At 45.5% G+C, this 21,207-nt stretch overlaps 1 protein-coding gene and 1 long non-coding RNA gene across 8 annotated transcripts in view; one reads left to right on the forward strand and one right to left on the reverse strand.

Annotated features, from left to right (window-relative positions):
- CACNA1C (calcium voltage-gated channel subunit alpha1 C) overlaps nt 1-21,207 on the reverse strand; it is a 647,971-nt gene that overhangs the window by 463,146 nt on the left and 163,618 nt on the right. The gene's annotated exons all lie outside the window — the stretch shown is intronic.
- LOC104662539 lies at nt 16,980-20,231 on the forward strand. The gene is made up of 4 exons (XR_748007.2): nt 16,980-17,096; nt 18,341-18,555; nt 19,065-19,145; nt 19,868-20,231. It is a non-coding gene; the product is annotated as an uncharacterized LOC104662539 (long non-coding RNA).

Consider the following 21,207-nt stretch of genomic DNA (forward strand, 5'->3'; position numbering starts at 1 on the left):
GAGGCATAAAAAACATGGCATGATAAAAAGATCTGGAATTGGGGTGACTTGAACTCGAGCCCTTTCACATGATCTTGGGCAAATCACATGATCCTCAGCTTCTAGTTTCTTGTCTTTAAAAATGGGGGCAATAAGATTTGCCTCAGAGAATTTTTATAAGGCTGCCATGACCTCATCTATGTGAGAACACACAGCCAGGCCAGCGCGGGGACACAGCGGGGCTGCAGTCAATGCTGGCCTTCTCCATGCGTCAGAGGATGGAGGCTTCTTGAACCACTCGCAAGTCAGAAATAAAGCTGCCGGGAGCCTCGCAAGGAAATGCCTGCCCTCTTCCCACCACCATCACCTCTTACTGATTATGTAAACCATGGCTCTCTCTGGCATTATTTGAGAAACATGTGAAACCCCCTCCCTGGTAACTCCATTTGGGTTAATACTTCCATCCCCTGTAAATTTCCTGTTAAGATGCAAGCATAACCCCTGGCAAGATCCCACACCGGCAGAAGCACCTGCTGCGATGGTGTGGAGAGGGGACGCTCACCTTGGAAATTCAGGCCCTGAGGGAGTTGGGGGGAGCACTGCTGAGGAGAGCTCTGGGCTGCCAGAGGTCAGGGGGTCGGGGAGAGGGCAAGGAAAATGGTCAAAAGAGAGGTGGAAGAGGAGACCCTGAGGAGGCCACGCATGCCCACCTAACCATTTGCTAATGACCAAGCATGGGTGGAGAGGGCACCACGCCCCTTCAGTCAATACCCAGCAGCATCTGCCATGCAGCAAGGTCACCACTACCAGGCACTCTGGGGGATGGTGTGCCCAACGCTGACGCTGGCCTCCCAGATCTTACGAAACATCTCACCCCTCCAGGAGTCCTTCCAGCTGGCTTACAGCTCAGGCCGAGTGCCCAGGCTGTGACCATTACCCTCAATGCAGGCCCTGCCCCCTGTCTCAAGCCCCATCAGTGGCTTTTGTTGGATTCTACCTGCCTCAGTGAAGGTGCAGATGTGTCTTCACACATCATAGACCCCAACAGAAGATTGCTAAAATGCAATCCAGATCCCTTTTTAACCTCTCTACTTTTTAGGACTGTTTAATATCACTGATTTCAAGGACCATGGTATGTCTTTGCTTTTCTAAATAGGGGGAAATGTCTGCAACCAGCATCCACCTTTAACTCCAGCGAGAAAGGCAGCAAGGGATGGGAAACTGCATGTCAGCTGAGCAGGAAACAATCCCGGTTTCCCTGCTTCTCTGAAGACTACAGATCAAGCCAAGCAAAGAGCGACCATCCTGAGCTATTTGTGTTTCATGTAATAATGCCCTAATGATCCAATTAGCATTGATTCTTCAGCAGCAACAATATTTTCTGACTGATCCAGCAATTTAGCCATCACTGTTGATTGATACAATTTCTATGAGTAATAAAGCAGTTTGAAAGAAATTTGTTTAAGTCGTCACAAATTACTTTTTAAAAACATTTCAATTTTAACCTTATTTCTGTTTTCCATTTTTGCCCAACCAGTGAACCCTTTATGCCATCTCCCTTGGGCATCCCGCTCCCCTGGCCATCACGTGGGCTGGCCCTCCCTGCCCCTTGTCTGGGCATCCTCAGCCTTCACCGCCCCCCACAGATGCTCGCTGGCTGCAGCCCGGGGAACAGATGGGTGCAATGGCTGAGCCTTAGGGAATGGTAGCCGGGCACACAGCCTCTGTGGAAACGGCCCAGGCGAGAGCCACTGGAGCAGGCTTCCTGAAAACCTGCCCTGGTAACACCGCTAAAATTGGAAACCAGGCAGGGGGTGGGGGACAGCGTGGGAGGCGAGTGGGAGGGAAGAGGGACAGTCACAAACAGGGAAGGGAGCTAGAACAGGCTGTCGGGATAGAATCTCCTACCCACAAAGCGCTGGGCTTCCCAGGAAAGGAGCTGAGACCCAGCAGCTGGGTGGAGACAGCAGCCCTGGGAATGAACGGCCCTTTTGACGTCAGGGACTGGGCAAAGGGCCACGAGGTCTGTGCAGCTGACCCCTCCTCCAGCAGTGCCCCAGCTGCAGCTCCCACCAAGAGCCTTCCGAGATGAAGCCTGTGTGTGTGGTAGGAAAGCCTCACTGCCTGGGAGAGCTGGTGTTGACCCAGACCTCGCTGTCATTCAGGCAACATGGCACACGATGACCAGTGGACCCTGATGGAGGGGACCAAACAGGGGTGCTCTGGAGGCGACTTCTCTCAAACAGTTCTCTGGCTGTTTTGGTACCCACTCTAATGCTGACCTCCTGATTATCTTCACGGCTCCTCCCTTTTGCGCTGCCCACGGACGCTTTCCCAGTCAGTCTATTGTAGTAAAACGAGGAGTAAAAATAGCTGCTAAAATTTCACGAGCTACCCTGTGACAGGCATGACGCTAGCTAAGTGGTTCATATGTGTTATGTCAAGTAATCCTCTTAACCACCTTCTGAAACAAGTGTTATTCCCACTTTACAGGTAATGAAACCAAGGCTCAGGGTGGTTTAGCCACTCAATAAAAGACATTCAATAAGCCAAGGAGCTAAGCCAGTCAAAATGAAAAACCAGGCCTCCAAAACCAGGGTTAGGCATTCTAGAACCTCTCTGGATCATGAGTCCCCAAATTTCAGCCTTAACCAGGCAGATTTTCTCCCGACTTCACTTCTTCCTCTCAGCTTCCTGCAAGTTCAGCCCTCATCCTCTGCTTCTCAGAGAAAATACCTAGATGGGGAATGCCTTTCCAGGACACTCTCCTTGGACAAAGGACCACGTCATCCAGATTCCCTCTGCTCCCAGAGAATGGCCAGTGGGCATTTGGTGGGTCAGTTCCAAAGCCTATTCCTTTGAGGCCTGTCAGAGCTACCTGCCCATTCTCATTTACAAGACAGTCAGACTGACTGACTCCTCCCATTTCTCTGAAAGATTCCACACGACTTTGGTGGAGTTCCTACAGAAGTTCCCTGATTCCCAAACCTTTTACCATTCACCACTATCTCATGGAATGCGAGAAACTTCTGAGTCTGTAGCTCAGAAATCACAGTGAAGGCAAGGGTGAGGAGACACAGTTTTTGGCTACATTTCAGTTCTTTCCATATTAAGTGAAAGCTTATCTTTGTCTGCATATGGTCCAGCACCATTATGTCCGTGGGAGGGTCATGCCAAAGTCACCTAGTTACCTCGTTACTCCATCACAGGAAACACATCCCGGTTTATACACATATCAAGCCTAATAACTATATTGGTTACCTAGGGGAACAAAAAATGCTTCTTCTGCATAACAGCTTCCCAGTCTCCTGTGTAGAAGTCTTGCTCCCAAACCTGATTCTGTCTGTTTTGATGATGAAGGCTAGAACAAAGAGTCTCTGCAACCCGTGGGATTGTTTGGCTTTTAAACAAACCTCCTTAAAGAACATACGGATAGGAACAGCAATCAAAACTGCATTTATTAATGTTAGGTCTTAAATATTAAAACCTATCATTGTCGCCTCAATACCACTGCAAATGTTTTGGGTAAGTAAATAAAGGTGGAGCTGGGGAGGGCAGAGGGAGCAGCATTTTATCAGAATCCCCAGATGGCTCATGGGCACATTTAAACCTGAAAAGTACTGTCCTGAGAGACACCGTGAGGTCTCTGTCTCTGAAAACACTTGGGGCTGGGATGGAATGGAACTTATGTAATTGATAGCAAGACTTTGATAGAGCCGAGTGGACTCGGAAGCCAAACTGCCTGGCCCAGCTCCAGAAGCCAATGTCCATGTGCAAAATTATTAACCTTTCAATGCTTCAGTATTCTGATTTATAAAACAGGGACAACGGTAATGCCTACCTGTGATGTCCTGTGAACGTCAAATGAGTTCATTTATGTAAAGCACTTAGACTAGGCAAGGCAGGTAGTAAGCACTGTACGCAGTGGGCAGGCAGATGGAAGGATGGATGCAAACCGGAGGTGAAGAATGGAACCTGGGAGTCATTCTACAGCTCCAGTGCACCAGATTGCCCCTACCTGCCTGCCAGAGCCAGCTTTTTTGTCAGTCATTCAGACCTTTGTCCCAGCCCCCACATCAGGTACAGCCCTGCTTTGCACCTGATTCCCAAGGGGGCCATATATACAACCTGAAGCATAACACACTACACCCCATCCCATTCCTGGGTAAACTGGCATCACCCAGAGACGGTCTAGGGAGAGGAGCACTGCAAGGCAGCATGTGGGAGAGATGGACCCCCAGCGATGACAAGATCTCCTCATCTACCAGAAAAAAAAAAAAAAAAAAAGCTGCGAAATAAGCCAGCAATTAAAAAATATCTAACCCATGATTTTCTAGGTGAAAAAAAATTAGCCTTGAGTTGCTCCAGCCCTTGGCATCCTCATCCTGCCACATCAGGGTTGGTGCAGTGCCAAGTGGCTGAGCTGGGTGCAGAGGGGAGAAAATCTGTGTTGGACCCCGGCTGAATGGCCCTCCTGACTTGGTAGCTCCAGATGTTAGCTTGTCATTGCAGAGCAACTGAGTTAATGAGGCATTTCTGTGGAATCAGAATTCTGACCAGTAGAGAAGAAATGGAAAGGGAGAAAGAATGGCCCCCCTGTACCACCGACAGTGTCTGTGCTCCATGTATTCCCCTGGGAGCAGGCCGAAGGGGTTGGGAGAACACTGGCCCTCAGACAGCCATGTATAGAGATGCTGGAAATGGAAGAGCGGATGTGCAGAAGAGCAAGGAATAATGCTGCCTGAATCCTTCCCTTAAAGAGAGTTTGCTTGGCACCATCCCACAAAGGCTATGTGTTCACGGCAGGCAGATATCCAGAAGCCACCTTCATGAGAACCTCCGCCATGGAAAGGGTGTCAGAGCTTCCGTGACAACAATCAGTCATGACTTCTTCCCAGAATCGCTTGTCACTTCTATTGTTTTGCCTGAACCAAAGCTCCTGGGAGGGATCTTCCCGCCCCTGTCCTCCACCTCTTGCCAATCTACACTGCCTGTTACTTTTAATTGAAATAGTTAAGCTATGTAGGTCAGCTAATTTAAAATTCTCAAGGGCAGATCACTGCATCACAAGCAGGATGGGACATACGAGGCTGTTCTCTAAACCGGATTTCATGTATTAAAATACACACACAGAGAGAAAATTTTTGTGAAAAACACCAACATAAAAATGGAGGGAGGCACTAAAGACTCATTTCCACAATCTGGCCCCTGGCCCTACACCAGGCTCAAAGCTGGGGGTTGGGCCACCTCCGGCAAATGCTCCAGGCTGTTGAGGAGCCTGCACACAGCAGCCCTCTGGCAGTATCTGTGGCACACCCGATGAACAGATGCTCAGGTGCCTAGACCCTACATTACTTTTCAAGGCAAACGCAGGTGACCCATGGTGCCCTCACATTTCTGACCACAGAGTGCATGGCAATCAACTCACCACAGCTTGACTGTTCCCTTCCTCCCAAGAACAGGCAATGGGTCAGCCATTGTGTGCATATTTTGCATGCTGAGAACACACATTTGTTCAGAACACAAAAGACATAATTTAACACATTCCAGGAAGGAACCAACAGAAACAGAGAACCAGCCTTAGCATGAGTTGTCAGCACTCCCATCTTTTCCAAAAGTAAAGGAAATATTGGACACTTCCAGCTAACTGACTCGTTAGAAAAGGCTGCATTGTCCAGCAGAACATGCCTTGCTGGAGACACTTTCTGGGCTGTGAAACTGATTCTTATTCCATTTATGTTCAAAAATTTAAAGGAAACACTAATAATCAGCCAGAGGGAGAAGTGTTGGAATAATGCCAGATTGTATTAAATCAAGTGGGAAGGGCAGACCTGGGAGTGAGGTTCATGCCCATCCAAATGACTTTAATTGCCATCACTCTCAACCCCCTTGAAGCTGATCCCAGATGCAACTTGATTTGTAGGTGGAGGAAAGTCAAGCAACAGAACCTTTGCTGAAGGGATGCTTTTGGGTCTTTGCTGAAGGGATCCTTTTGGGGTCTGAGAGTGGTTTGAAGAGCAGGATGCCTACCCTATACCCCAACACCATAGGAGAGGGAAGCACTGGCCAGAGAGCATTGGTTAGAGGGAACAGTTAAGACTGCAGAGGTCTTATCAAGTCAAAGTATGTATCTTTACTCTCCCTGCATCTGAAGAAGTCAACCCTCTATGTATCAGACACAAGGCATGGGCAAAGGTTTTTAATGGCCCCAGGAGCTACTGAGATAGGGAATGGTCTCTTTGTATTCCAACAACCTCTGAATCTAAAATCAAAATTTGAAATTCCCTAGGCTGAACTTACATGATTTTAGAATGCTGAACAATCTGAGATGAGTTCTGATCATATGCAGAACCAAGAAAAAGAGTAATGTCTCCTAGACGCCACTGAAGAAATTATAGTATAGAAAAAATGCTCATGATCACTCGCCATCAGAGAAATGCAAATCAAAACCACAATGAGATACCATCTCACACCAGTTAGAACGGTGATCATTAAAAAGTCAGGAAACAACAGGTGCTGGAGAGGATGTGGAGAAATAGGAACACTTTTACACTGTTGGTGGGACTGTAAACTAGTTCAACCATTGTGGAAGACAGTGTGGCGATTCCTCAAGGATCTAGAACTAGAAATACCATTTGACCCAGCCATCCCATTATTGGGTATATACCCAAAGGTATAAAATTATAAATCATGCTGCTATAAAGACACATGCACATGAATGTTTACTGCAGCACTATTCACAATAGCAAAGACTTGGAACCAACCAAAATGTCCATCAATGACAGACTGGATTAAGAAAATGTGGCACATATACACCATGGAATACTATACAGCCATAAAAAAGGATGAGTTAGTGTCCTTTGCAGTGACATGGATGCAGCTGGAAACCATCATTCTCAGCAAACTATCGCAAGAACAGAAAACCAAACACCGCATGTTCTCACCCATAGGTGGGAACTGAACAATGAGAACACTTGGACACAGGGCGGGGAACATCACACACCAGGGCCTGTTGTGGGGTTGGGGCAGGGGGGAGGGATAGCATTAGGAGATATACGTAATGTAAATGACGAGTTAATGGGTGCAGCACACCAACATGGCACATGTATACATATGTAACAAACCCACACGTTGTGCATAGGTACCCCAGAACATAAAGTATAATAATAAAAAAAGAAACTATCGTATAAACTTGTTAAGGGCAGAATTTTACTCACCATTGTAAACCCAGTGCCTATCACAAGGCCCAACACACAGTGTACAAGCAAGACATATTGACTTAATGAATGAGTGAAAGGATAACACTGATTCATAACTTTACTTCAGTGGAATTTGAAATTACCCTCAGATGAATCACATGGACATGGTGACACAACAGAACTTAAAGACCACTGAGACTCAAAGTGGGAGAGTCACAAACTGGTCCTGATATGATGAGATACGAAGCTAGCACCAAAATGTGAATCAACACACTACTTTCTTCATCAGGAGAGTCTCCATATAAATACAAGCTGACAGCAATGAGCGCACCTAGTGCCCAGGTCTTGGTTTTCACATACTACCACTCTCCAATAAAACGAATCAGTACTCCTTGGAGTAACAGTTGATTCTAGGGCTGGGGGAGGAAAAATAAAAGATGTGCCTGGAGTATCTTGTGGTCCCAAAGCAAGAAAACACTTAAGGATGGTGGTATGTTGAGAGGCACAGAAGCCAACCAGAAAGAGCTCCCAATGGCCAAAGCTAAAACAATTTGAGCAACAAAATTAACAGTAGTCGTGGATTATTGCCCATAGAATAAAATAAATAAACATGATACTGGCACAAATTAATGACTAAATAAATAAATAACTGGGGAAGAAGGAACAATTTTTTCCTTGATGGAAGAATTCTAGTTAATAGATATGGAGGCAAAAAGGACAACAGAAAAATCATAATTAGCCAAACATAAGAACTGTTGTAAACAAGATGCACCAGGGAATGCTAAAACCATGGGCAAAAGCTTGACTGGAAGCATGATATTTGCATAGTCTCAAAATATCTCCCCCAGGATACTTATTAGAAATGGGGAAATAGCAGCTTTATAGTAAAGAAACTCAAAAGACACCACCTTCACCAAGTGATAAAGGTCAACAGCACCAGTAGAAAGACATCAACATCCTTTACCCTTTGATAGGACGCATTATGAAGAGCACATCACTTCTGCGATATTCAGAAGTATGCATTCAGTATGCAAGAAACGCATACCCTCCATCTAATAATGAATAAACATCAGACAAACCCATATTAAGAGACACTCTGCACGATAATTGACCTGGATTCTTCAAAAGTGTCAAAGTCATTTAAAAAAAAAAAAAAAACAAGGAAAGAGTGAGAACTACCACCAGTTGGATTAAACAAAGGAGACATGATGACTAAATGTCACGTGGGATCTTGGATTGGATCCTGCACCAGAAAAAAAAGGACTGAAGTGGAGAAACTGGTAAGATCAAAATGAAGTCTGAAGTTTGTTAAAAGTATTATACCAATGTCAGTTTCTCAGTTTTAATCACTATATTATGGTCATGCAAGATGTTAACATTAGAGGAAGTTTCCAAAGGGTTTATGGGAACTCTGCACTATTCTTCAACTTTAAGCCTAAAATTATTTCAAAATAAAATGTAAAAAAATAATAAAAATAAAAGGTAAACTAAGCAGTGTGTTTATAGACACAGCTGATTTACATGCTGTCACAAGCTCCTGATCTTGCCAAAAACTGGTAAGTGATAACTGGTCTACCAGTCAAAGGATCATATTCTAGATGGTGCTAGTGCACAGTCTAGCACTATGCAAGACTGTTGGCAGTTTACAAGAGTCAAAACACCCTGTTGTTCATGCCTAGTGAACAATTAGGTCCTGTGTTCAAGCTGTGTATCCAACAGGTGTGTACTGGGGACTGCTTGCAAAATAGGAAGATCAGGAGAAGATGGTTCTGATCTCTGCTCTGATTTTAAAAACAAAATCAGAAACAGTAACAAAACCTATTTATGATCTTGGGTAGCTCATCTGTTGTCTCTGCCTTCAGTTTTCTCATTTTCTTATAATTAAGTAATGTGTGCCTCCCACTCTCAAAAGGGTTAGCAGGAAGATGAAACAAGATAAACTGTGTGGAAGCATTTTGAAAATCATAAAAACATTATGCAGCTGTAACTGTGTTATGATTCACATATTTAAAGGTTCTCATTCTCATTGTTTTCAGAACGGAATGGCTTAAGTGAGAGCTGGTTACCACATGCATCCATTTAACGTTACAAATGATTTAATATTTACTGAGCACCTATTATATTAAAGACACTGGCTTAGATACCATGGTGAATATAAAAATGGATTGTACATGGACTCTGGTCTCATGGGTCTCCAGCCTTAGGAAGCGGGATGACATATACATCAATAAATTATAACATAAAATAAGAAGTGAAAATTGCCAGTCACCAGCTGCCTGGCAGGTAGGTACCCATATGCATATGGGAAGAAAGGGGCTTAAGCGGGTTTTTATTTTCCCTTTCTGACCTTTGTGTGTATCTGTATATATTATTTCCAAAAACTCCCTCACAATAGTCCACGTGGCAAATAAGAAATTAAGAGACTGACAAAGTCAGAAGCATGCGTTTGGATAATGTCTCAACACCTGTTAGCTGTGGGTCTTTGGGCCAAGTCCTTCTTTGGTTTCTTCCTCTGCAAAATGGGAATAGTAATACGACCCATCTCACCAGATCTTACTGAAGATGAAAGGAGTTAGTACAAACCAAGCACTCAGAACAGTACCTTGTGCAAAATACGCACTGGAGAAGGGTTAGTTGTTGTTACCCTTTTCTCGTCTTGGAGAAATGCATTTATGGCTTTGTGACTGACAGTGGAATAAAGTCCCGCCCAACCCAAGATGGAAGATTCTAGTCTCTTTTCTCCAGAAGGCCCAGCCAGTCCTTCCACATTAGAGATGAGGCGCGGGAAGAGCCCGGTCCGCAGGGCGGGATGGGTGCTGTGTCACCTCAGCCAGCATTCCCTTCTGTTCTCCTCTCAGCCTTTCGGACACTCAGGTTCTACTCTCAGCTTTTCAGTTCTCGACGCTTCCTGAGCGGTCGCACTGAGAGCTCCTCGCTGGCAGAGGGCTGACTATGCTTTCCGGCTCCGGTCCCGCCTTCCCTTCCGGGACCGCCATTGCTCCTCACAAGGCACCGTGCGCGGCGAGAGGCCCCGCGTGCCCTCCGCAGGCCCTGGCGTTTCAGCCGCAGCCCGGCGCTGTCCCACGCACACCCATGGCGCCCTTCCCGGCCTCGGACCACGAGCTAGAGCGCCGGGCCCGCCCCCGGGATGTGGAACTCGGCAGCAGCCCCTCACTGCCTGGGACGGGACCTTCTGAACACAGTCCGCCAGGGACGTCCCGCCCCGAGAACCACACCGCTCCAGGCCTCTTCTTCCCCTTCCGCCTGTAACCTGAGGGAATCGCTGCCGGCAGTTCTCAGCGCTGCCGCGGAGCCAGGCCGGCGCGCACACAGGGCAGCCCCCTTGTCACCTCCCATACGGTAGCCATGCTCACCTGGGGAGCCCGCGTCAGACCACGCCACACCCGCTCCAGATCTGCAGTGGCTCTGGCCTCCTTCCGAGCAAAAGCTGCCATGCTCACGTGCTCACCATGGCCCGCAAGGCCCTGCTCCGCCCGTCTCCTGACCCCTCACCTGCAACCAGCGCCCACCCTGCTCGTGCCGCTCCCTCGCCCTTCCCTGAGCCTGCCAGGCCGCTCGCTGGTCTGTCAGTGTCTGCTACTGCAATTCCCTCTGCCTGGAATGCCTTCCTCCCGAATGTCAGTCCACCCTGCTGGCCCCTTCATTCCCACAGACCGTGCTCAGGCATCCCCTCCGGAGGCGTCCCCTCATCGTCTTTACACGTAAACCTCCGCTCACACCCCATTACTCTGCTTTACCTTTCTCCACAGCCCCTATTGCCATCCAACAAACTGTGTTTAACTGACTTATTTTATTCGTTGTCTCTCTCTACTAGAATGTAAGCTCACCGCGGGCAGGGACTGAGGCCTGTTTTATTTATTGCTAACTCCCTCGCACCTAGAACAGATGCGTAATAAATATTTGATGAATGAAGGACGGACTTTTAAAACCCATACACACATATACAAACGCATATGTATATATTCCTAAGTGTACATATCAAGGCTGCCACTGAGGGAGCACCACCAATTAATACATCCCAGGCCCTGGAGGAGGCCTGTATCAATTTATACATCCCAGGCCTGTATCAAGCCTGGAACTCTTGAGTGTCTCATTAAGTCTTTCAATGAGGCCGTGAGAAAAATGGACTACCCACATTATAAAATTGAGACTAAAGCTTGGAGTTTAAGGAACAAGGAAAAGAAAACGCTCAACGTGCCCTTCAGAACTCCAAATCCTGTGCACTTTCCACCAAACAAGGGTTCTCTTGGTTCTCACACCCCTAAGAATTTGCCTCCCTAACAGTAATGGGTCCATACATCTGCTGTCTTCACTACCAAACTGAGCTCTCTTGAGGCCACAGGAGCGTCTCCTCCTGTTTTTCCAGGAGATGTGCGCACACACACATAATATTCTAGCTCCTGGAAAATATTCAATCTCAATCACTCACTGTTAAAGATGTTAATTTTTCCCTCTACCTGTCTTGACAGAACATCAAGCACACACTCCTCTTTCCCTGGCACCTGGGGCATATCTGATTCAAGGCAGAAGACAGGAAAAAAATCACAGACGGGAAAAGTGGGGCACTGTTCATGCCAGGTGGCCACAGTCACCCCTGGCCCTGAGACCATGCTGGCGCAATGCCAGAGTTGAAACGATGGAATGAGTGTACCTGGAGAAGAGGAGCTGAAAATTCACTCAGACAGGCTCAAACTCTGTAGTGGGTTTTCCTCCTCTCCATCCTCCCCTTTCTACAAACTCTATAATCTACCCCTACCTCTTTAGCACATACCTTGTCAACCAGATTCTTAGGAGAACGAAAACTCAGACTTAACTCCCATGCTGTTTTGTCATTGCCACTAGGTAAGGCAGAGTTGCCAGCTCAGGCTAGGAGAGAAGCAGAAGGCCAGAGAGATTCAGATCAGGACATTTGGAACCAGACAGATCTGAGTTTAAGACCTGGGCAAGTAAGTTAATTCCTAAGCCTCGGTTTCCTCATGTGTAAGATAAAGAATTACCTACTTTATGGAGAAATCATATTAATTAAAACAGCATACATATGTCAAGTGCTTAACAAGGCCTAATACACAGTAAGCACTCAATAAATCTTGGTTGAAAAGCCCACTTTGAATATTACATGACAGAGTTCCTGTCCTGTAATATCGGGAGATGTGGGAAAGCATCTTGGGGCCAAACACAGGGGCGGGGTTGCACAAGCCACCTGAACTCTGATGTAAGAATGCAACCCTAAGGGTCATTGGCACTCTATTCAAATGTCTCCCAGCAGCCCGGAAACTCTTCTTCCTGCTGCCCCTTTATCCAGATGGCAGCCCACCACATAGGGACATCTTGCAGACGCTCCAGCACAAGGCACCTGGGAAGAGACTGCACGAAGAATCACCAGGTCAGGGCAGTTGTTTGCCACTTGAGTTCAGGGAATTTAAACTCAGGTGTTTAAAAATAATTACCATATGTCTATCAAATCAAAAGTTGTAAGTTGTAAGACGTGCCCATTATTTTATGTATCAATGAGAAAGAAAAAATGGTGCCAACTAAAGTGTAACCTGTTAGTTTAGATTGCACTTTAGTTTCAGAGAAATGAAAGTGTAGTGGAAAAAATGTCAGGAACAGTAGAATCAGTCAAATGTAGTAGGTCAAACCAAAAACAAATTGACATCAGGTGTGTATTGTCAAGTAGGAGTGATAACTTATGGGAGAATGACCTTTGGCTTCTGCCTAGTTCTTAGCAAGTCATCCAGTGACCTTGAACAGATAAAGAGGCTTTGTGAGTTCTTCAGGAGAGAAACAGAAAAATGGAACTGAAATATAATGATTCGTCACAGGCTGAGCACATCCAGGCACTTTATGTGATATCATTTAATCCTTCTAACAGGACAATAGCATTGTCTTCGTTTTGCAGACTCAGAAAGGTTAGGTAACTTGCCAAAAGTCAGTCAAAGGTGGTGTAGAGATTCTAACTCAGGTCCCTCTGATCACAGAGTCACTATGATTCCGAATCAGCGGAATGCAGTGTCTGTCTTGGAAACCCCTGTGACTGGATAAATCCCCAAATCAAGCACTCAGAGCTTGAAATGCTCATGTTCTTAGGGAAAATTGACACTGGAGTGCAAGAACCATTTTTCCAGAAAGCCGGTCCTGGTTAGAGGAAGGAAAGGAGCTAGAAGGAGATCCTGGACCAAAGTCAGGAGGGGATGATTTCAAAGAGGAGGGGAATAGCTAAAAAGGAGAGGGCAGGGAACAGAGAAAGCTTGCAGCACTCCCCCCACCACCCAGCAGTTACGGGGGGAGCTCTTGGTGAGGATCGCCTCCCCCCACACAGGTCGTGGCATCAGCAGTAATGGCAGCAATATCTGCAAGTGGGCTAAGGACAGGCATATTTTAAAGCCTTAGGCCCATTTAGCATCTTCCACCTGGACCGGGATTCAGATGCAGCCCTTTCAGATTTATTGCCTGCCCAGCGCATTCATTAGAACAGAATTTGCACTGTGATGGGCCATTTTTCAAGAGCTCTTCTCCTGCCGAAAGAATACTTGAAATCCTTGCTGAAAACCAACAGGGAGACAGCTTGACAACTGGAGGGAGATGGGAGTCAAACTCTGTGTATTTAGTAGTTGTTTAAGACCCAAGTGCAGTGAAGGACAAGTTCCTGGCTTGCTGGCTTCCACTGTGAGTCTCCGTAGAGGAAACAATGACACTATGTAATTATTAACATCAGCAAGCCGGGTCTTAAGCATACTGTGCACTATGGTGACACAAAATAGTAATTTAAAAACATGACATATGGAGAGGAAATCTAGGTATCTAGATGGGGCTTGAAATCTTTGTATGCAAAATTTGTGATAGACAGGTGGTATTTAAATACATTGGCTTTAGAATGCTGACCGTCTTCCAGAGAGAAAGTCAGGGTATTAGAGTGAGTATCTAAATCTGGTCTCCACCAGGTTCATACTGGTTGTGTGACTTTGGCCAAGTTACCGAACCTCTGAGTCTCGGTTTCCTTTTATGTACAATGGGGATGATTCATATTAGTCTCACCTACATTGACAGCTAGTCTTTTTATGTCAAATGAGATCAAATCAGCGAAAGGATGCTGTAAACTATAAGAGAAACACAAATAATAGCTAGTTCAATTAATTTCCTGAGAGGTTTTACTACCCCATATGAAGAAAACTCCGTGTGTGTGTGTGTGTGTGTGCGCGCGCGCGCACGCACGTATGTGCATGCCCCCACATCTCCAAGCAGCATACCTTGGGAGTTCAGCTTTTCTAAGAAGTCACAGGAAATAATTTAGTTAGTAATCTCGGTCTCATCACCTTCCTCTCCTAGCACTGGGGAAGCAAATGGTACTCTTTTCAAAGTACGTAACTGATGGGGAAGTCAGATGTAGACAGACTTGCAGAAGTTTCTCAAGATGGTTCAGATAGCTCAGTGATGACATGTGTATGGCGTCCTCAATCTCTAGGGCCTCATCCATCTGGTTTCCATCCAGCTTGGTTTGGATCTCATTCTCGTAGTGGTTCATCATTCAGTGAAGGCCCACAATGCAATGACCACAATATTCAGAAGAGGAATGATGGTTGCCTACCACTCTACACATCCTCTCTAAAGCATAGACCTTTCCCCTTAACAGGGCCTTAAGCCTTAATGTCTGAGTATTAGTTGACTTTGAAGGGAGAAGAGACAGTGACAGAAACCCAAACACCAGAATCCCAAGTAAAACTGGGATCTTCTTCTTGCTCAGGTTCCAGGGGGCAGTGTCTGGCAATTTTATGTACATGAAACCAGGTTCTTGTATGACTTGGCTCCAGAAAGGTGAGAAATTTCTGATAATTTTATCTATGTATTTTTGATAACTGATTTCTTTCCACATTGGTGCTTGCTAATTATTTATGCTACTGTTATTTGTGTAGCCTAAAAGATAACATTTGAATTATTGCTCTCTTTAGTTGCCTAGTTTCTGCCTTTTTAAGAAGATATTAGAATATAACCTAGCAGGCAAGGCAGGGATCTAGTCTTTATAATTCTCTTTGTGCAATGCTACATAAGTGCTGAATAAATGCTTTTTAATGATGCAGCAACTGAAAGGGTTCCACACATTATCTTATTCATATTGAAGATATCCTGACAAAGTGAGCAATGTCTCACAGATGGAAAAACAAAAAGCAGAGAGGTGAAGTGACTTGCATGAGATCAGAAAGCAAATCAGAAATGGAGCCTTGACAAGTCTTCACACTCTTCAGTTTGGAGTGCTAATGTTTATTCATCCATTCTAAAAAGCCACAACCTTAAATATCTGAGTTCTCCAGTCCTGCAAAATTTGGGTGTGACAGAAAGCACTTTATAAATTGTGCTAGAAGAAAAACAGCCCCAACAGTTGGCTAAGGTACATAACTGTCTCTTTCGACCAAACATCAGAAAACCATTTTGCAAGCAAATACTACATTATCATCTCCTCCAGACCATGATGGCAATAGCATAGTAGTAGTTACATGAGGCTTCCCACCTCTGGGACCCACGGTGCTTCATAAGGTAATTATCTCCAACACTGACCTGTTTGCTTGTACGAAGAACGCCAAGTTGCCTTTTCTTCATCAGGAAATTGATGGCAAAGTATGCCACTCCCCGAAATCCCGAAGTGAGCCAAAACAACAGCCTGACCTCCAAAGTCATCTTATAACACACAACTCTGGACCCATCACCCCAGTCTTCCCTTACTACTCACATGCAATGCAGCTGACCACCCTGGCCACCACCACAAGGGGTGGAACAGAACAGGGGTTGGGAGGTTGGGAGCTCATGTACAAGGGAATCTGGGAAGGTCATGCATTCTGTTTCAACCTTAAATCTAGAAGAATGCTGGATAACCAGGATTAGAGGCTCAGCCAGGGGGATTAGCAGTTCAAAAGAGAGTTCCAGAATGAAGATACAGATGTGTGACTCATTTGCATATCAGAGACAGTGGAGAGGAGACCAGAAATCATACTTTCTCATGTAGGCCTCTTGTGGCAAGTCAGGTTTATCAGAATAAAAACTTCATTTCCCAGCTCCCAGTTGTTGATGTCATTGAGAAGTGGAATTACAAAGCAGAAATAAACCAGGGCACCTAGGGTCTACTGCAGGAGTCAGTCAGCAGGCAGGAGGTTCAGGGTGGGAACCAAGCCTCACCATCTCTACCTGTCAAAGTGCCTACAGGTCTTTAAGACCCATCTCAAATGATACATCCAACTTGATATTTTCCTGATTTCTCCAGAGGTATTCTCTCCTGTCTTCAAACTCCCACTGGATTTTGTGTGTGCACGTTTTATGAGATGCATCATAATCTGATTGGGGTTATGGATATCTATAAATAAACCAGAATATATTTGTGTATTATCATTTACTCAATAATGATTTATTGAGCTCTTGCTATGCACTTCAGACTCTTAAATAATAAGAGTATATATAAGTTTCTTGAGCGATGGAACCATGATTTATTCATTTTCTAAGATTTATACATTTTCATTCTAATGTACATAGGATACTATTGAATAAAAATCCAATAGCACTGGCAAAATAACTCAGTAAGAGGCAGGAGAATGGAGGACTTCAGAGCAGGAATCTTAGAGTTAGAGAGATCCAGTTCAAACTCTAGATTAATACCTCTGTAGCTTTATGGCCTTGGGCAAGCAGCTTAGCTTATCAGCAGGTGGGTCTGTAGGGTAATCCACCACAGGAAGGACGATGAATGTTACATCACAAGGAACCCACTATTGACACACTTAATCAGCAGCTATGGGTCCCTTATTCAAAATGGCCAGGTTAGGGTCCTCTTCTTAGGATCAGAAGGCACTACTGACCACCAGCATTCTTTCCAATCAGGCAGTTCCATCCAGGAACAGATATCCTTGTTGGTAACTGGTAGGTGCTATATTTTCTACACCTCAGTGGAGCTGGGAGTCCCCAAGAAATAAACCTCAGCAGTTGGTTAGACTTGGCTGCTTCATCTCCCTTTATCCCAAAATCCCAGCAGAAAACAGCGGCTCAAACCCTTATGTTTGGACCCATTCACTATACAGTTTCTTTTGGAGGTGTGACTCCCCATTAAGACATCCTGATGCAGACAACATTGTCCAGTACACTATGCGTCTTGCAGAGCCAAGTAGGATATCCCTGTCCTTGAACAATCAAGGATTTAAAAATGAAGTACCTGCTGAGCTGTTCATCAGCATTTATGTGCATGTCCATTCCAGTATGTAAAGATTGTGACATTTCAGATCCCAGTGTTTATGGCCCATTAAAAAGCCATGTCTCCTTTAAATGGAGAGGTAGTGCATTGCTCCTTCATCCTTACTCCAATGGGCACCTCCCTCTGCTCAACTCCTTTGCAGGTTCATTTCCAATAGGTTTATGTAACAGAACAGCTGAACCATGTATCAAAGGGGCTCTGGGTGCGGCTGCTGAAGCAGCATTTCACTTACAGCTTTCCAGTGAATGGGAAAGCACTCCTCATTTGAGAGCTGCCTGCCGCTCAGGACAACTCATTGTCCCTTATGTTCAGATTGCTTGCTTAATTCAGGGCTTGGGATGAGATGTGAGCTGGCCATTTGGTTGCATGAGATGCACACTAAAGGGCACGACAGGGTACCATAAATGATCCATCCAAAAATCTGTTGGTGCCCATAGTCATGTCCATGTCAAAGACTTGGGCCCTGGAATATTAATATTTACATTGTGCTTTTCCTCTTACAAAATACTAATTCCCTATCATCGAATCCTCACAACTGCATGAAAGCATTATTCTTGGTTTTTTTTTGTTTTGTTTTGTTTTGTTTTTTTTGAGACGGAGTCTTGCTCTGTCCCCCTGGCTGGAGTGCAGTGGCACGATCTTGGCTCACTGCAAGCTCCGCCTCCCGGGTTTACACCATTCTCCTGCCTCAGCCTCCCGAGTAGCTGGGACTACAGGTGCCCGCCACCACACCCGGCTAATTTTTTTGTATTTTTAGTAGAGACGGGGTTTCACCGTGTTAGCCAGGATGGTCTCGATCTCCTGACCTTGTGATCCACCCGCCTCGGCCTCCCAAAGTGCTGGGATTACAGGCATGAGCCACCACGCCCAGCCTCTTGTTCTTATTATCACCATTCATTCCCACTGCAAATTGAAGCAGCCTAGGGTCTGCATGTCAGAGGTTAAGCGTCACATTCAAGATCACAAAGCCAGTGAACGGCTGAGCTGGGACTCCAAGTTTTCTGACTCAAATCCAGTGACTTTCTCAACACAGACTTTCTGAATACAAATGGTTGTCCTATGTACGGCTGTGTATTAAGAAGGGCCACCAGCTCACTGATTTATTCACTATTCAGTTTATACTTGGACATGGTAAGACATCACAAGTTTTTTCAAATAACAGGGTTTTTAAAAAAAGTTTTTATTTCAAATGTTTATGGTAGAAAATTTAGAAGAATCATAAATAATGAAATAAAATAATTTGTAATTTTGTTCCCTGAATTGGCTTACCATTAACACTCTAATGTATACCTATTAGACCTTCCAGGGTATAGTATATCCTGTCTACACTTACATGAGATGCAAATAGTTTATACGTCTCGTAAAATTTGGGACCATATTGTAGATAACTGTCTACATTTGTTCATTTAGCAGTGAAGTTGAACAGCTTTATGTGCCATTAACTGTCCTTCGAGGTTATCATTTAAATGGCTACATGGTGTTCCATTGCATGGATGCATCCTAACTTATTTACCCAGCCCTCTGGTGATTGAAAAATAGAGGAGAGAAATTAAATTATCCCAGGTTTAGCCCCATTACAAATAAGACTACAACAAACACACTTGTAGGTAATCCTTGTGTAATTCTGACTATTTCCGTAGGATAAAATCCTATGGACTTGTTGAACCAAAAGAAAGGAGCATTTTGAAGCCTTTGAGCATTTTGTCAAATGACCCTCCAAGGTGAGTGGAACTTCTGCACTGCCATCAACTGTATCTGAAAATGTCCAACTTCCCAACACTCTTGACAAGACTTTCATTGCTGATGTTTATTCTGAACAAATTGCCTGGCATCCTTTGGGGCCTCCTTGCCCAACTGCCCAGCAGGCCCTGGCAACTCTGCCTCCCAAGCATTCACATTCATCCCACTGGCCAAATTCTACCCATTCATCTCACCTCCACTGCTGGCACCTGGTGCCAGCCTCTATTCTCTTACCCAACTGGCCTCCCAACCAGTTTCTCATTCCCTCCCAACTCCCATTTCTAATCCACAGGCAGAATGATGATATCCTAAAAATAAAAAAGACACGTCAACCTCCCTACCAGTCATGATCTAGCGCTCTCCCTCCCCCCGCTGCCAACCCTTTGACCAGCTCACCTGCACCCTCCTGGTCATTCACTGTGTGCCAGCTTGCTCTTCTGTTTTTGACACATGCCAAAGTTGTCCTGCCTCTGGGCCTTTGTACTTACAATGCCCTCCCCCGGAAGGCTCTTTCTCTCCTTCTTTGCAAGCCTAGCTCCTTCTTGTCTTCCAGGTCCCAGAGGTGACCTCCCTGACCACCAGCTTAAAGTAACCCCCGCCCATAGCAGTTACCACAAAACTCTGCTTGTTTCTCTTTAATTTCGTTTATTTGCTTACACCTACATTTTCCGTCTCTCCTCTCTTCTTGCCCTCATATGCACAGAGAATGTAAACTCTCACTTAGCACAGCATCATTAGTGCCTGTCAAAGTGCCTCGCATATAGTTCATCCTCGATAAATACGTGTTGAACAGATGAATGCACAGGAAAAAGGAAATAATTTTAGTATTGCACTAACCAAGCATAATACTCAAGCTAAATCTAATGTAAAACTTACCACCAGCTGCCTTCCGGAAACAAGTAAAAAAAAAAGACAAGAGACACCACAAACAATGGTGAGTCCAGACTGGTCAGTAACTCCAGATCCCAAAGCTCCAGCTGAAGATACCTCTCCTACATCAGACTGATCTAGGAGAACCCAACCTAACATCAGCACCCCTTCACACCTAGTATCAGCACCTCTTCACACCAAATATCAGCACCCCTTCACACCTAGTATCAGCAGCCCTTCACACCTAGCGTCAGCACCCCTTCACACCTAGCGTCAGCACCTCTTCACACCTAGCATCAGCACCTCTTCACACCAAATATCAGCACCCCTTCACACCTAGTATCAGCACCCCTTCACACCTAGTATCAGCACCTCTTCACACCTAGTATCAGCACCCCTTCACACCTAGCGTCAGCACCTCTTCACACTAAATATCAGCACCCCTTCACACCAAATATCAGCACCCCTTCACACCTAGTATCAGCACCCCTTCACACCTAGTATCAGCACCTCTTCACACCTAGTATCAGCACCCCTTCACACCTAGCGTCAGCACCTCTTCACACTAAATATCAGCACCCCTTCACACCAAATATCAGCACCCCTTCACATCTAGTATCAGCACCCCTTCACACCTAGTGTCAGCACCCCTTCACACCTAGTGTCAGCCCCTCTTCACACCAAATATCAGCACCCCTCTGCCCACGGGAGGGCAGAGGCAATGCTTGAACCAGTTCCCTAAGCCTGAGCCTTACCAGGGAGCCAGCACTGTAGCTGGTGTATCACATGCATTAGCATGCACAGGCCTCACAACTCCGCAGTATCATCATTCCCACTCGTACAGATAAGGAAATTGAGGTTCAGAGAGCCATGAATTAAGCTCAGCTCACAGGAGTTGAGCAGAGGGAGCTATGAATTGTGTCAGTATTCCAACACATATCTATCTGACTCTATATATGTGCTTTCTGTACAACTGCCCAGGGACCCCATAGCACTGCCAGTTGGAGAACGGGGAAGCCCAGATGCCAGTCCCTGACCACTTCCACCGTCTTGTGCTGACTCTGAATGCAGGATGCAAAGAACCATTTCCCTCAGCGTCTGAGGAAGAGGAAATCCTTTCTACCATGGAGAGCAGCTTGGGTTCTCATGACAACTTGAACGTCAGAGAGGTGA

This window comes from Rhinopithecus roxellana, chromosome 10 (genome assembly GCF_007565055.1).
Source record: "Rhinopithecus roxellana isolate Shanxi Qingling chromosome 10, ASM756505v1, whole genome shotgun sequence".
Lineage (NCBI taxonomy): Eukaryota > Metazoa > Chordata > Mammalia > Primates > Cercopithecidae > Rhinopithecus > Rhinopithecus roxellana.